The 14,645-nt window shown below is 43.0% G+C and overlaps 1 protein-coding gene across 6 annotated transcripts in view; it reads left to right on the top strand.

The window, feature by feature from the left end:
• Positions 1-14,645, top strand: part of LOC129779526 (liprin-alpha-1) — a 458,998-nt gene that overhangs the window by 162,772 nt on the left and 281,581 nt on the right. The window lies entirely within an intron of this gene.

Below are 14,645 nucleotides of genomic sequence, written 5' to 3'. Positions count from 1 at the left end.
CGAAGGTAAATAGCCGCTGTAGTTTTCCACACCTCGCAGAAAGGGTTATCAATCAACTTTCAGCGGTCAAGATAGCTGGGAAGACAAACTGGATCATTCAATGGGAGTTGACGCAAGGCAAATCACATAATTACTTCTCTGAATCCGCTAAACTGCAAGGATTTGCGTAACTTGTGTAATGGAGACTAAACCATAGAAACATATTCCAAAATGTTGCGTACTAGCGAACAAAACAGTGTCTTGAAGTGGATAACAGTGCTTAGCAATAACTTAGTCCCCAACCTCCTCTCCGATCCTGTTGGCAAACCTTTGCTGCTTTTGCACTCCTAGCGACTTGGTAAGAATATCGGCAACCATAGTTCCAATACTCTAAACGTATTTCTCCTTGAGTCGCTCAAGGAAACGCATTCTGCTTCCATGGAAGATAATGTCACGGATGACTGCTTCCTGCTCACCCACGAAATTGCTGCTCCGGCGTACAAAAAAGTGAATCCGGATGTCGACTTCCGGCTTTCGGCATAGCCCTCCCAGTCTGCGTCCGTGAATCCAATCAAACCAGCTCGTCCATCGTAGCTCAACTTTCGGGTTTTTTTTGCCAAGTAAATATCGTCTCCATGCCCAGGAAATATTTCTATTCTCCTAGACTGCTGATATCCTGGTTTTAGCTCCTCAAAGATTGCGGCTGACACTGATTTGTCCATACATCCAAGCACAATATCATCGACGTACACAAGCAGATAAGCCAGAGTGTCGCCAACTGATTTTGTGTACAAGCAAGGATCAGCGGAGCTGCCCGGAATCTCGAAACCTGCTGGCTGAAGCATGAACAGCTTCTCCTCAAGCTCACCATGTGAATACGCCGTCTTTACCTGGACGTAAGTGGCATATTCAGCTGACTCGCAATCGCTAACAGAGCACGGAAAGTGCAAGAACCTCCTCAAATTCCACTCCACTCCACGAAAATCCTTGCGCCACTAGTCTAGCTTTGAACTTTACCTTGTTCCCATCAGCGTCACATTTGATTTTGTATACCCACTTACTGCTTATAGCTTTCCGACCAGTAGGTAACTCCGTTAGATCCCACGTGCTGTTGACGAATGACTAACTAACTCCTCTCACATAGCTTCATCCCATTCGGTTGAACTCGATGACTTCCTAGCTTCCCGTAGAGTCCGAGGTTCCTGGTCGACCTCAGCCAAAAACGTCACATTCATCTCATCCAACAATTGCTTCGGTGGTTTCCCTTTATTGGCCCGTTTCGACCGCCGAATTACAGGACTGAATCCTCTACAAACTGGCTCTTCCATTAAATACACGAAAAACTCGCTCTCCGAGTAATTTGAAGTTTCCAAAATAGCCGGCTCGGAAGACTTCTTTTGGATGTCGCACCGATTCATTCGTGTACATCTCCATCTTCAAAAACTTCGCATCTCGACTAATCTGCACTTTGTCAGTCGTTCGGTCAAGGAAACGAAAGGCCTTCTTGTTTTCAGCATATCCAACGGATGTCAGCTTGATCGCCTTGCTATCGAGCTTTCGTCTCTTCTTATCTGGGAATAAATCCATGCACTAGAACCGAACACCCGCATTGACTGTAACTTGGCTTCTCCCCAAACCACAGTTTGAAGACGGTGCGCTCAACCGTTGAAGATGGCAATCAATTGTATATGTAACAAGCAGTCATCACTGCCTCGCCCCAGTACTTCTTCTCCAAATTCGCCTCGAGAAGCAAACAACGGGTCATTTCAATCAAGGTACGATTTGCTCTCTCGGATGTCCCATTTTGTTGCGGGCTGTATGGTGCAGTCTGCTGCAAAATAATCCCGTTCTAATCCAGGAACGTCTTCAGCTTCGTATTTGAATATTCCCCACCCCCATCAGCTCGCAGAATTTTTGGCATTTTCCCGAACTGATTTTGCACAAGGCTCACGTAGTGGCGTATCTTGTCATTATTTATTTATTTACTATGACTCTATATCCCATTAAGGTTAGATCTGATTCACTACTCTTCTCCAATAAACCCGGTCCATGGCTGCAGTTCTCCAACTCCCGGTTGCACCGATCCTTGCCAAGTCCTGCTCCACCTGATCCAACCACCTCGCTCGCTGGGCTACTCTCCTTCTTGTTCCTACCGGATTCGATGCGAAAACCATCTTTGCGAGGCTGCTGTCCGGCAATCTTGCAACATGCTCTGCCCATCGCACTCGTCCAGCCTTGACGACTTTCTGGATGCTGGGTTCGCCGTAGAGTTGCGCTGATTCGTGGTTCATTCTCCTTCTCCATACTCCGTTTTCCAGTACACCACCGTATATTGTTCTGAGCACTCGGCGTTCTAAAACTCCGAGCGCTTGTGAGTCCTCTTCAAGCATCGTCCATGCTCCTTGCCCATAAAGAACAATCGGTCGAATTAAGGATTTGTACATGGTACACTTCGTACGGTGTCGGAGCTTGTTGGACCTCAAGGATTTGCGGAGCCCATAGTAGGCACGAATTCCACTGACAATGCGTCTTCGAATTTCACGGCTGTTGTTGTTGTCAGTTGTTATCAACGAGCCAAGGTAGACAAATTCCTCCACCACCTCGAGCTCGTCGCCGTCGATCACAACACTACTACCAAGAAGAACTCTGTTGCGATCAGTCCCTCCAGCTAGCATGTATTTAGACGCATTGATCCCAAGCCCAATCAGCCCTGTTTCGTGTTTCAGTCGGGTATACAAGTCGACTACCGTCGCATGTGTTCTTCCAATTATGTCCACGTCTTCGGCGAAGCAGATAAACCGACTAGACTTGTTGAAAATCGTGCCCCGCATGTTGAAGCCCGCTCTCCGCATAACACGTTCCAGCGTCACGTTGAAGAGCAGACTGGAGAGTCCATCGCCTTGTCGAAGTCCCCTGTGAGTCTCAAATGATTCCGACAGCTCACCTGAGATCCGCACACTGCACCGCACACCGTTCATCGTTGGGAAAGTCGTGTTCGTCCATGATCCTCCATAGCTGTCGTCGGTCGATTGTATCATATGCGGCCGGCCGACCAGTGCATACACTCTACAAGTTTTATCGGACCTCCCTTGAAGAGATCCGCTACGAGGCCATCCTTACCAGCTGTTTTGTGGTTCTTGAGCTGATGAATGGCCTCCTTAACTTCACCCATGGTCGGGGGTGGTACGTCGTCGTTGTTCATTGCACCGGTGTAGTCCTCCTCAACGCCGTCTTGGTCTTCTGTCTGCGCGCTGTTCAGGTGTTCATCGTAGTGCTGCCTCCACCTTTCGATCACCTCGCGTTCGTTCGTCAAGATGCCTACTTCCTTGTTTCTGCACATTTCGGCCCGCGGCACAAAGCCTTTGTGCGAAGCGTTCAGTTTCTTGAAAAACTTCCGCGATTCTCGAGAACGATAAAGCAGCTCCATCTCCTCTCATTCTCTCTCTTTTCCAGGCGGCGCTTTTTCCCCGAGAGAAATATGTTTGCTGCCTTTCGCTTCAGTTTGTATCCTTCCACGTTTTGTCGAGTCGCTCGTTGCAGCATGGCTGCGCCTGCTGCATCTTTCTCTTTCAGAAGCGCGCGACACTCGTCGTCAAACCATTCGTTCCGTTGTCCTCGTTGTTCATACCCGATGACGGTCTCTGCTGTGCTGCTTATTGCTGCTTTTAAGGTGTTCCAGCATTCATCGTGGGGAACAGCATCCAGTTCGTCTACCCCCGGTGTGGCTTCAATTAATCGAGGGACGATGGGGGGGGGCGGGAGGTGGTGTTGTGAAAGAAGAAATTTTGCAAGACCAAAGAGAGGAAGAGATCAAGACGGACACGTCGAGGTAGACTTGAGGACTACTGCGCCGTACGTATCTCGCTTGAAACTCTTTGCATGATTTCTTATGATTTCGGATAAATGAGTAACGCTGAGGTTGACTCTCGAAATGCAAGTGATTTATTCAGTAAAAAGTTGGCTTATATATAGGGTCTAAATCTAAGAACTAACCAACATCGCGTTGGTTATCGCCTACCCGGCTGGCGGTTTTACCACCCGGCTGGAGGGATACTTTGTTTCACACACAAACATTTTATTGCCAGCCGGGTTTTTACACATGCGCCGGTCGATAAGCGACCGGCTCCGCCGATACAACAAATATGTTTATCCCTAGTCGTAAATAATCCTATCTTCTACAGGAGGCATAAACATACGTCAACAATTGATTATTTATTACCAGACCTCCGACTGTGGTCGATAAGCGACTGGCTCCTATTTCTACGAATTTACGGTTCTCACCATAAATTCTTCCAGTGCAGGCAGACGATAAGCATCCGCTGCAACATATTTATTTTTGTTCTTCGTTTCCTACGAGAATAAACAATTACTTCTACGCTGCGCGGCAGTGATTGCCTGCGCTGTAATGTTTTCCTTCGGGTCATAAAACTTGCCTATTTTCCCTTTCTATGTTCCTTCGCTTAGAAACCCTATCTTCGAGTGCAAATCGTTTATTGCCAGTCAACGGTCTTGTGGTAAACAACACAGCGCGGGAGGGGAGTTAAATGCTTATACGTATTTATATTTTGAGGTCATAAATCTTTACAAGTGAGCCATATGGGCATCACTGAGAAAATTTTTTTTTTGATTTGACCCTTTCGTCCGTAACACCCGGTAACGCAGCTTCAAGACGCTGTGAGTATGTTGCAGCAACGTTCGGCTCCTGTAGTCGTCGTAGGTGGTACCGTGGTGAGCGCTGGTGTCTTATGTTATTGACGACCGACAGTTTAGAACGCAGTTTGACCATCACTAGGTAGTGGTCTGATTCGATGTTAGTGCCCCGATAGGTCGATGATATCCGAGAAGTGCCGACCGTCGATTTGCGTTCTGTTTGCTGTGGTGATCTCCAGGTGTAACGGTATTGGAGGCTGTGCTGGAAGAAGGTGCTACGTATGGCCATGTTCTTGGAGGCAGCGAAGTCGATAAGTCTTGGGCCGTTTTCGTTGGTTCGCTGATGGCCGCTGAACCTACCAATTACCGGTCTGAACTCCTCTTGGCCGACCTGAGCGTTCAAATCACGTTCTAGCTACGCGTAGAATTCTTCTTTATCGTCATCGGTGCTAGATGAGGGCTAGATGGGGGCTGTGGACGTTGATAATGTTGATATTGAAGAAGTTGCCTCTCATCCTCAATCTGCACATTCTTTCATTGATCAGCCACCAACTAATCACCCGTTTTGCATATCCCCCATCACGATGAAAGCTGTACCCAGCTCGTGTGTGTTGGAACCATGGAACGATCGCACCATCGAACCTTTCCAGCACACCTCCTGCAGCGCTACGATGTTGAAATTGCGGGCTCTCAATATTTCTGAATGAAATCGGGTTCTCGCAAAAAAATTGAGAGACTTGCAGTTCCATGTTCCGAGTTTCCAATCTCTTCTTTGCGTTGTGTTCTTTGCGTGGGTCTAGTCCGATTGTCCTGTCTCGAATTTCTTTGTGAATTTTCCTGTGCGTTTTATTTTAACGGATGGCTTGCAGGGCCTGCACCAACCCCCTGTCTCTCCGGAGGACCGTCGTGCACAGCTCTTTTGACGTAAGACTACGTCTAACCGGAAGATATAGGGGGTGAAATGGAAATCTAGGCACTCTACAAGTAGGAAAAAAAGCAAGATTTGGAACGCTTATAACTCGAGCATTTTTCAATAGATCGCAAAGGTTTTTGCATCAATTGATAGGAAATATATCTACGCACCTATCATAACGAATAACATTTCATTTTTCTTGAGATAAATAATTGAATAATTGTGAAATATCAAGCATTGTCAAAATGCACTATGTGCCCATTTTTGATTGGTCCATTTTGTGCTCCTCAAATCGTACCGACCAAAACGGGCTACCAGAGCAGCAGCGAAATAGAATGAAGCACGATTGGAAAGGAAAAAGAAAAAAAATGAACGAAACATTGGTCGCAGTCTCACACATGCGTAATTCTCGAGCCAACCAGTCAGCTTAAAAATCCCCGCTCCGCTGCCGTAACGATCATTCTCATTCAAACCGTACACCACATCGGTTCGCATCACAACACATCAACAAACCAACCCAAGCAGCCATGTCTGGACATGGTAAAGGAGGAAAAGTTAAGGGAAAGGCAAAATCACGCTCGAACCGTGTTGATCTGGAGTTCCCCGCAAGGGTAGCTAGGCCGAGCGCGTTAGTACCAGTGCACCAGTCCACCTAGCCGGCGTTATATAGTTTCGGCCGCCGAAGTGATCGAGTTAGATGGCAAAGCTGCTCGCGACGATAAGAAAACCCGCATTCGGAACAGAACACATTCGGTTCGGTGGACATCAAGATAACAGGCAGTTGCAGCGAGTGGCGAGTGGCAAACGCAATCGCAAAATGGCATCAGGTAGCAGAAGAAAAAAGTTTGTTCTTTATACAAACTGCTTTGGTGGCAAATCCAGAACAAGGCGGCATCGAGGGCGTTCGAAATGGTTTTTTTTCAAAAGCACGAGTACTAAGTTTTCTAAATTGGAACCATTCTATAAAACAAGGCGCTTTTCAGGGCCATTAAACCTTCCAAAAAAGAGTTTAGGAAATACAGTTCAATGCTTTCTAAAACATTATCCAAAATAATAATAAAACACAAATTGATTTTTTCATAATTTGTTTGCCGGGATCTGATGAGTATGTGAATTTGGCAGTTGTTCTGAGCTTATTGATAGTTGGGGACTTTCCTGATTATTCAATTTTCACCAATTCTTAAATTGTTTCCAGATTGAAAGTACAGTAATTTACTATAAGTTCGACATTTAGCTAATTGGACGGACATGTAATTTAGTTGGACATTTTTGTAAACATAGAGATCCAAATTATGACCCCACATTGAAAGTCGACACTGTACCACTGTCATCGCAAATGTTCAATTACAGGTTAAAATTACCTCCAATCCGATACTGAGTGGTGGTAATGCGACGTGCCATTGAATGTAATTTACTGTAAAATATGTCACAAGCTGGATGGGAAGAAATTTTCCAACTGTGATAGCTGTGGCGATTTATGATTTATTCAGTAAAAAGTTGGCTTATATATAGGGTCTAAATCTAAGAACTAACCAACATCGCGTTGGTTATCGCCTACCCGGCTGGAGGTTTTACCACCCGGCTGGAGGGATACTTTGTTTCACACACAAACATTTTATTGCCAGCCGGGTTTTTACACATGCGCCGGTCGATAAGCGACCGGCTCCGCCGATACAACAAATATGTTTATCCCTAGTCGTAAATAATCCTATCTTCTACAGGAGGCATAAACATACGTCAACAATTGATTATTTATTACCAGACCTCCGACTGTGGTCGATAAGCGACTGGCTCCTATTTCTACGAATTTACGGTTCTCACCATAAATTCTTCCAGTGCAGGCAGACGATAAGCATCCGCTGCAACATATTTATTTTTGTTCTTCGTTTCCTACGAGAATAAACGATTACTTCTACGCTGCGCGGCAGTGATTGCCTGCGCTGTAATGTTTTCCTTCGGGTCATAAAACTTGCCTATTTTCCCCTTCTATGTTCCTTCGCTTAGAAACCCTATCTTCGAGTGCAAATCGTTTATTGCCAGTCAACGGTCTTGTGGTAAACAACACAGCGCGGGAGGGGAGTTAAATGCTTATACGTATTTATATTTTGAGGTCATAAATCTTTACAAGTGAGCCATATGGGCATCACTGAGAAAATTTTTTTTTGACGTAGGACTACGTCTTTCATTTCTATACCGGGGTGTAAAATCAAAGTTTCGAAAACGAAAGCGTTACGCCGGAGACCGAGATTTTGAGCGTTAATAGCTCCTAAACAACTGAACGAAATGGTATGATAAACACTTCATTCGAAAGATAAAATGTCTACGCGTTATATACTTGTTACTTTTTGATCCAAAAACTTGTTTCAATAGTCTTAAAATTGCTTTCAAAACAGGCTATTGAAATCACCAATCGGTATATAAGCGAGCGGCGCTCGGAAATCCACTCAGTTACGTAGAGGCGAATGAACTGAAAAGTTTAAACCTTCTTAAAGCCAAAAAGAAGAAGAAGAAGAAATCCACTCAGTTCTAATTGAACAGCGATTGGAGCATGTTGTCGCTGTTGCGGTGAAGCTCTTTATTTATCATGAAAGCGCGGATGAACGGTGTCACCAAGAGCCTGTTTGTGCACCCTAGGCCAGAAGGGAATCTATCAGGAGGAGAGTGATGCCACAAACGGTTCCCTGGGAAGACATCGCTACACACACATACACGCGCGGCTATTAACAGGTGGTTATCGAGTTGGCATTAACCACTGGTGGGCTTCGAGTATCGAGGAAAATGTGGAAATATCTAATCGTTACTGAAAATAATCTGCCAGTTCCTTTGGGAATTTTCAAAATATATTCATGTGAAAGAGTTTAATTGAATGTTTTCTATCCATGTAACACTGTGACCAAATACATTTGGTTTTGTGGTTTTTCAATCAATCGCAATTAACAGGATAGCTTCAGAAGATTATTCTTCCCCATCAGTAGGATATTTCCGTATCCAATATTGTATGCGCCCGCAATCGATTATTGCTCAGTCGCCGAAAGTTCCGAGCTCAGAGAGTTCATTCCCCTCTAGTTTGCCTTCCAAATTGCCATCGTAAACCACACCTTCTCTCGATTCAATCACACACAAAAAGCATACTTAAGCGATATTCTGGTGGTGAGACACATTCATTTTTCGTGAGGACATCGACAAGACAATATCGTTGCCTAACGTGCTGGAGGAGGTGGACGACGAAGGATCGACACATACACGCGCAGAACTCTTTCCGTTAGGATGCCATTCAGCATCGAGAAAGTTCCGGAAAGATCTAATCATTGCTGGAAAATAATCTGCCAGTTCCTTTGGGAATTTTCAAAATATATTCATGTGAAAGAGTTTAATTGAATGTTTTCTATCCATGTAACACTGTGACCAAATATGTTTCAATCAAGTGCTATTAACAGGTGGTTATCGAGTTGGTATTAACCACTGGTGGGCTTCCAGTATCGAGGAAAATGTGGAAATAACTAATCGTTACTGAAAATAATCTGCCAGTTCCTCTGGGAATTTTCAAAATATATTCATGTGAAAGAGTTTAATTGAATGTTTTCTATCCATGTTACACTGTGACCAAATATGTTTCAATCAAGTGCTATTAACAGGTGGTTATCGAGTTGGCATTAACCACTGGTGGGCTTCCAGTATCGAGGAAAATGTGGAAATATCTAATCGTTACTGAAAATAATCTGCCAGTTCCTTTGGGAATTTTCAAAATATATTCATGTGAAAGAGTTTAATTGAATGTTTTCTATCCATGTAACACTGTGACCAAATACATTTGGTTTTGTGGTTTTTCAATCAATCGCAATTAACAGGATAGCTTCAGAAGATTATTCTTCCCCATCAGTAGGATATTTCCGTATCCAATATTGTATGCGCCCGCAATCGATTATTGCTCAGTCGCCGAAAGTTCCGAGCTCAGAGAGTTCATTCCCCTCTAGTTTGCCTTCCAAATTGCCATCGTAAACCACACCTTCTCTCGATTCAATCACACACAAAAAGCATACTTAAGCGATATTCTGGTGGTGAGACACATTCATTTTTCGTGAGGACATCGACAAGACAACATCGTTGCCTAACGTGCTGGAGGAGGTGGACGGCGAAGGATCGACACATACACGCGCAGAACTCTTTCCGTTAGGATGCCATTCAGCATCGAGAAAGTTCCGGAAAGATCTAATCATTGCTGGAAAACAATCTGCCAATTCCTTTGGGAATTTTCAAAATATATTCATGTGAAAGAGTTTAATTGAATGTTTTCTATCCAGGTTACACTGTGACCAAATATGTTTCAACCAAGTGCTATTAACAGGTGGTTATCGAGTTGGCATTAACCACTGGTGGGCTTCCAGTATCGAGGAAAATGTGGAAATATCTAATCGTTACTGAAAATAATCTGCCAGTTCCTCTGGGAATTTTCAAAATATATTCATGTGAAAGAGTTTAATTGAATGTTTTCTATCCATGTTACACTGTGACCAAATATGTTTCAATCAAGTGCTATTAACAGGTGGTTATCGAGTTGGCATTAACCACTGGTGGGCTTCCAGTATCGAGGAAAATGTGGAAATATCTAATCGTTACTGAAAATAATCTGCCAGTTCCTCTAGGAAGTTTCAAAATATATTCATGCAAAGAGTTTAATTGAATGTTTTCTATCCATGTAACACTGTGACCAAATATGTTTCAATCAAGTGCTATTAACAGGTGGTTATCGAGTTGGCATTAACCACTGGTGGGCTTCCAGTATCGAGGAAAATGTGGAAATAACTAATCGTTACTGAAAATAATCTGCCAGTTCCTCTGGGAATTTTCAAAATATATTCATGTGAAAGAGTTTCATTGAATGTTTTCTATCCATGTAACACTGTGACCAAATATGTTTCAATCAAGTGCTATTAACAGGTGGTTATCGAGTTAGCATTAACCACTGGTGGGCTTCCAGTATCGAGGAAAATGTGGAAATATCTAATCGTTACTGAAAATAATCTGCCAGTTCCTTTGGGAATTTTCAAAATATATTCATGTGAACGAGTTTAATTGAATGTTTTCTATCCATGTAACACTGTGACCAAATACATTTGGTTTTGTGGTTTTTCAATCAATCGCAATAAACAGGATAACTTCAGAAGATTATTCTTCTCCATCAGTAGGATATTTCCGTATCCAATATTGTATGCGCCCGCAATCGATTATTGCTCAGTCGCCGAAAGTTCCGAGCTCAGAGAGTTCATTCCCCTCTAGTTTGCCTTCCAAATTGCCATTGTAAACCACACCTTCTCTCGATTCAATCACACACAAAAAGCATACTTAAGCGATATTCTGGTGGTGAGACACATTCATTTTTCGTGAGGACATCGACAAGACAACATCGTTGCCTAACGTGCTGGAGGAGGTGGACGGCGAAGGATCGACACATACACGCGCAGAACTCTTTCCGTTAGGATGCCATTCAGCATCGAGAAAGTTCCGGAAAGATCTAATCATTGCTGGAAAATAATCTGCCAGTTCCTTTGGTAATTTTCAAAATATATTCATGTGAAAGAGTTTAATTGAATGTTTTCTATCCATGTAACACTGTGACCAAATATGTTTCAATCAAGTGCTATTAACAGGTGGTTATCGAGTTGGTATTAACCACTGGTGGGCTTCCAGTATCGAGGAAAATGTGGAAATATCTAATCGTTACTGAAAATAATCTGCCAGTTCCTCTAGGAAGTTTCAAAATATATTCATGCAAAGAGTTTAATTGAATGTTTTCTATCCATGTAACACTGTGACCAAATATGTTTCAATCAAGTGCTATTAACAGGTGGTTATCGAGTTGGCATTAACCACTGGTGGGCTTCCAGTATCGAGGAAAATGTGGAAATAACTAATCGTTACTGAAAATAATCTGCCAGTTCCTCTGGGAATTTTCAAAATATATTCATGTGAAAGAGTTTCATTGAATGTTTTCTATCCATGTAACACTGTGACCAAATATGTTTCAATCAAGTGCTATTAACAGGTGGTTATCGAGTTAGCATTAACCACTGGTGGGCTTCCAGTATCGAGGAAAATGTGGAAATATCTAATCGTTACTGAAAATAATCTGCCAGTTCCTTTGGGAATTTTCAAAATATATTCATGTGAACGAGTTTAATTGAATGTTTTCTATCCATGTAACACTGTGACCAAATACATTTGGTTTTGTGGTTTTTCAATCAATCGCAATAAACAGGATAACTTCAGAAGATTATTCTTCTCCATCAGTAGGATATTTCCGTATCCAATATTGGATGCATAAAACCTTGTGCCTCCAACGTAACGCTCTCGTTTTCGAAGTTTTCCAAATATTCATTCATTCAGAATGAATTCAGATTCAACTTCATACAAATGATCTCTAAATCAACGATAGCCCTACGTCACCCTTGCGGTTATACCATAGATATAACCCACTTCCTGTTTTTTGATTTGACCCTTTCGTCCGTAACACCCGGTAACGCAGCTTCAAGACGCTGTGAGTATGTTGCAGCAAATACAGTTCAATGCTTTCTAAAACATTATCCAAAATAATAATAAAACACAAATTGATTTTTTCATAATTTGTTTGCCGGGATCTGATGAGTATGTGAATTTGGCAGTTGTTCTGAGCTTATTGATAGTTGGGGACTTTCCTGATTATTCAATTTTCACCAATTCTTAAATTGTTTCCAGATTGAAAGTACAGTAATTTACTATTAGTTCGACATTTAGCTAATTGGACGGACATGTAATGCGACTTATTTAGTTGGACATTTTTGTAAACATAGAGATCCAAATTATGACCCCACACTGTCATCGCAAATGTTCAATTACAGGTTAAAATTACCTCCAATCCGATACTGAGTGGTGGTAATGCGACGTGCCATTGAATGTAATTTACTGTAAAATATGTCACAAGCTGGATGGGAAGAAATTTTCCAACTGTGATAGCTGTGGCGAATGGCAAATGCAATCGCTATACAGAAAGGTTTAGCCGAACAAGATGGGGATATCGATTGATAACAAAACAATAAACTCTTTAGATTGAAGATAATTTTGTGATCCTGAAATGGACCCTTTTTAGCCTGCATGTGAATCCAACGAGCGAACAAATCGTAATGAATGTATTTTTTTGCCATCGCTCCCTTTTAACGCTCTTTCGTTCGTCTCGTTGGACTCGCCCCTCTGGCTGAGTCTGCCGATTTGTCTCTATCCTGTGAGTGTGTACCGCTAGAGTATAAAACACGCGGACCCCAAAAAAATATCCTATTTTCTTTCAAACCGTAAACCCGTGTGGTTGTACGGCATCGGCATCGTGGACTTAACAAAGGAGGACAAGTTAAGGGAAAGGAAAAGTCTCACTCGAACCGTGCAGGTCTCCAGTTCCCTGTTGGCCGCATTCACTGATTGCTCCGCAAGAGTAACTAGGCCGAACGGATTGGTGCCGGAGCACCAGTATACCTAACAGCGATTATAGAGTTTCGGCCGTCGGAGTGCTCGAGTTGGCTTGCAAAGCTGCTCACGACAATCAGAAAACCCGCATCAAGAACAGAGCAGCTTCGGTTCGGCTCTCATCAAGGCAACAATTAGTTTCAGTGAGTGGCAAAGTGTTTCTCCGGCACGTCGCATTAAATGTAATTTACTGAACAACATGTCACAAGCTGGATGGGAAGAAATTTTACAACTGTGAAAGCTGTGGCGAGTGGCAAACGCAATAGCTAAACAGGAAGGTTTAACCGAACAAGATGGGCATATCGAGTGATAACAAAAACACCAAAGGTTCTTTTCAGATCCATCAACATATTCATAAAGAGTAAACAGTAAACTAATCCATTTTTCAGGTAGATAGGTAGGTATTCACGTAGGAGAAGAAAATAAAACAATATATTTAAAATATATATTTAACAAAAGCTGTCCCCTTTGTATAGTCCTACGTCACTCCGGTTATGTCCCCGACATTACCCACCCGTCTTTTTTAGAGTCCGCGCTGGCAGTCGACGTTTTTAGACAAGCAGATTTCGGAAGTCGTTCACGGACTACTAAATACGTTTTTTTATCGGTTATTCTAACGTTTTCGGCGACGTGACACCTCGCGATGCCGCGCCGCGAAAATACATTTCGCGTTGACTATTCGCAGTTTCCGAAGTTATTTTCCCATGAAGAGATCCATAAGTTCATTGGGAAAGAACTTGGTCTTACGAGAGAAAATGTTCTCCAACTCCAGCCCAGCAGACGACTTGGATGTACCTTCGTTAAGGTCAACGACTTCCAACTTGCCGAGAAGATAGTGCAGCAGCACGACAACAAACACGATTTCGTATTTGATGGAAAGACCTACAAGATACGAATTACGATGGAAGACGGTTCGGTAGAAGTCAAGTTGCTTGAGCTACCCGAGAGCGTCACAAACGACCAGATTACCGATTTTCTCGCAGAATACGGCGAAGTCATTAACATTCGTGACCTACTGTGGGACGACAGATTCAGCGAATTTTGTAGTGTAAAAACCGGAGTTCGTGTTGCTCGAATGATAGTCACCAAGAACATACCCTCTCTCGTTACAATCCAGGGCGGAGAAACTGCGTTGAGGTACAAAGGACAACGACAAACTTGCCTATACTGCCATGAGTTTGTACACATAGGCATTCCATGTGTGCAAAACAAGAAACTGCTGGTGCAGAAGCTCGCAGCAGATCAATCGTACGCTATCGTAACGAAAAGTAAACCGTCCGAACCCTTACAGAACAAACAAACGAGAGACGACGAAGTTATGGATGATTCTACTGCGATACAAAACTACATGGTCGAATACTTCACCAATCTATATACACCCGGACATGTAAAAGAAAATAGCGCATTTCAGTACGAGAGAATTATACCCGAACAAGATGACGTAAATGGAGCGTGCATGAATAACATCACAACGGCTGTATTTCTTACGGCTATCCGAACGAGCGCATCAAGAAAATCACCAGGCTCCGACGGACTGCCGAAAGAATTTTATTTACGCACTTTTGATGTAATACACCGTGAATTGAATTTGGTGCTTAATTACGCTAACAGG

Source organism: Toxorhynchites rutilus, chromosome 3, assembly GCF_029784135.1.
Source record: "Toxorhynchites rutilus septentrionalis strain SRP chromosome 3, ASM2978413v1, whole genome shotgun sequence".
In the NCBI taxonomy this organism is placed as follows: domain Eukaryota; kingdom Metazoa; phylum Arthropoda; class Insecta; order Diptera; family Culicidae; genus Toxorhynchites; species Toxorhynchites rutilus.
The sequence above is the reverse complement of the archived record's forward strand: the minus strand, read 5'-3'. Positions and strand labels throughout refer to the sequence as shown.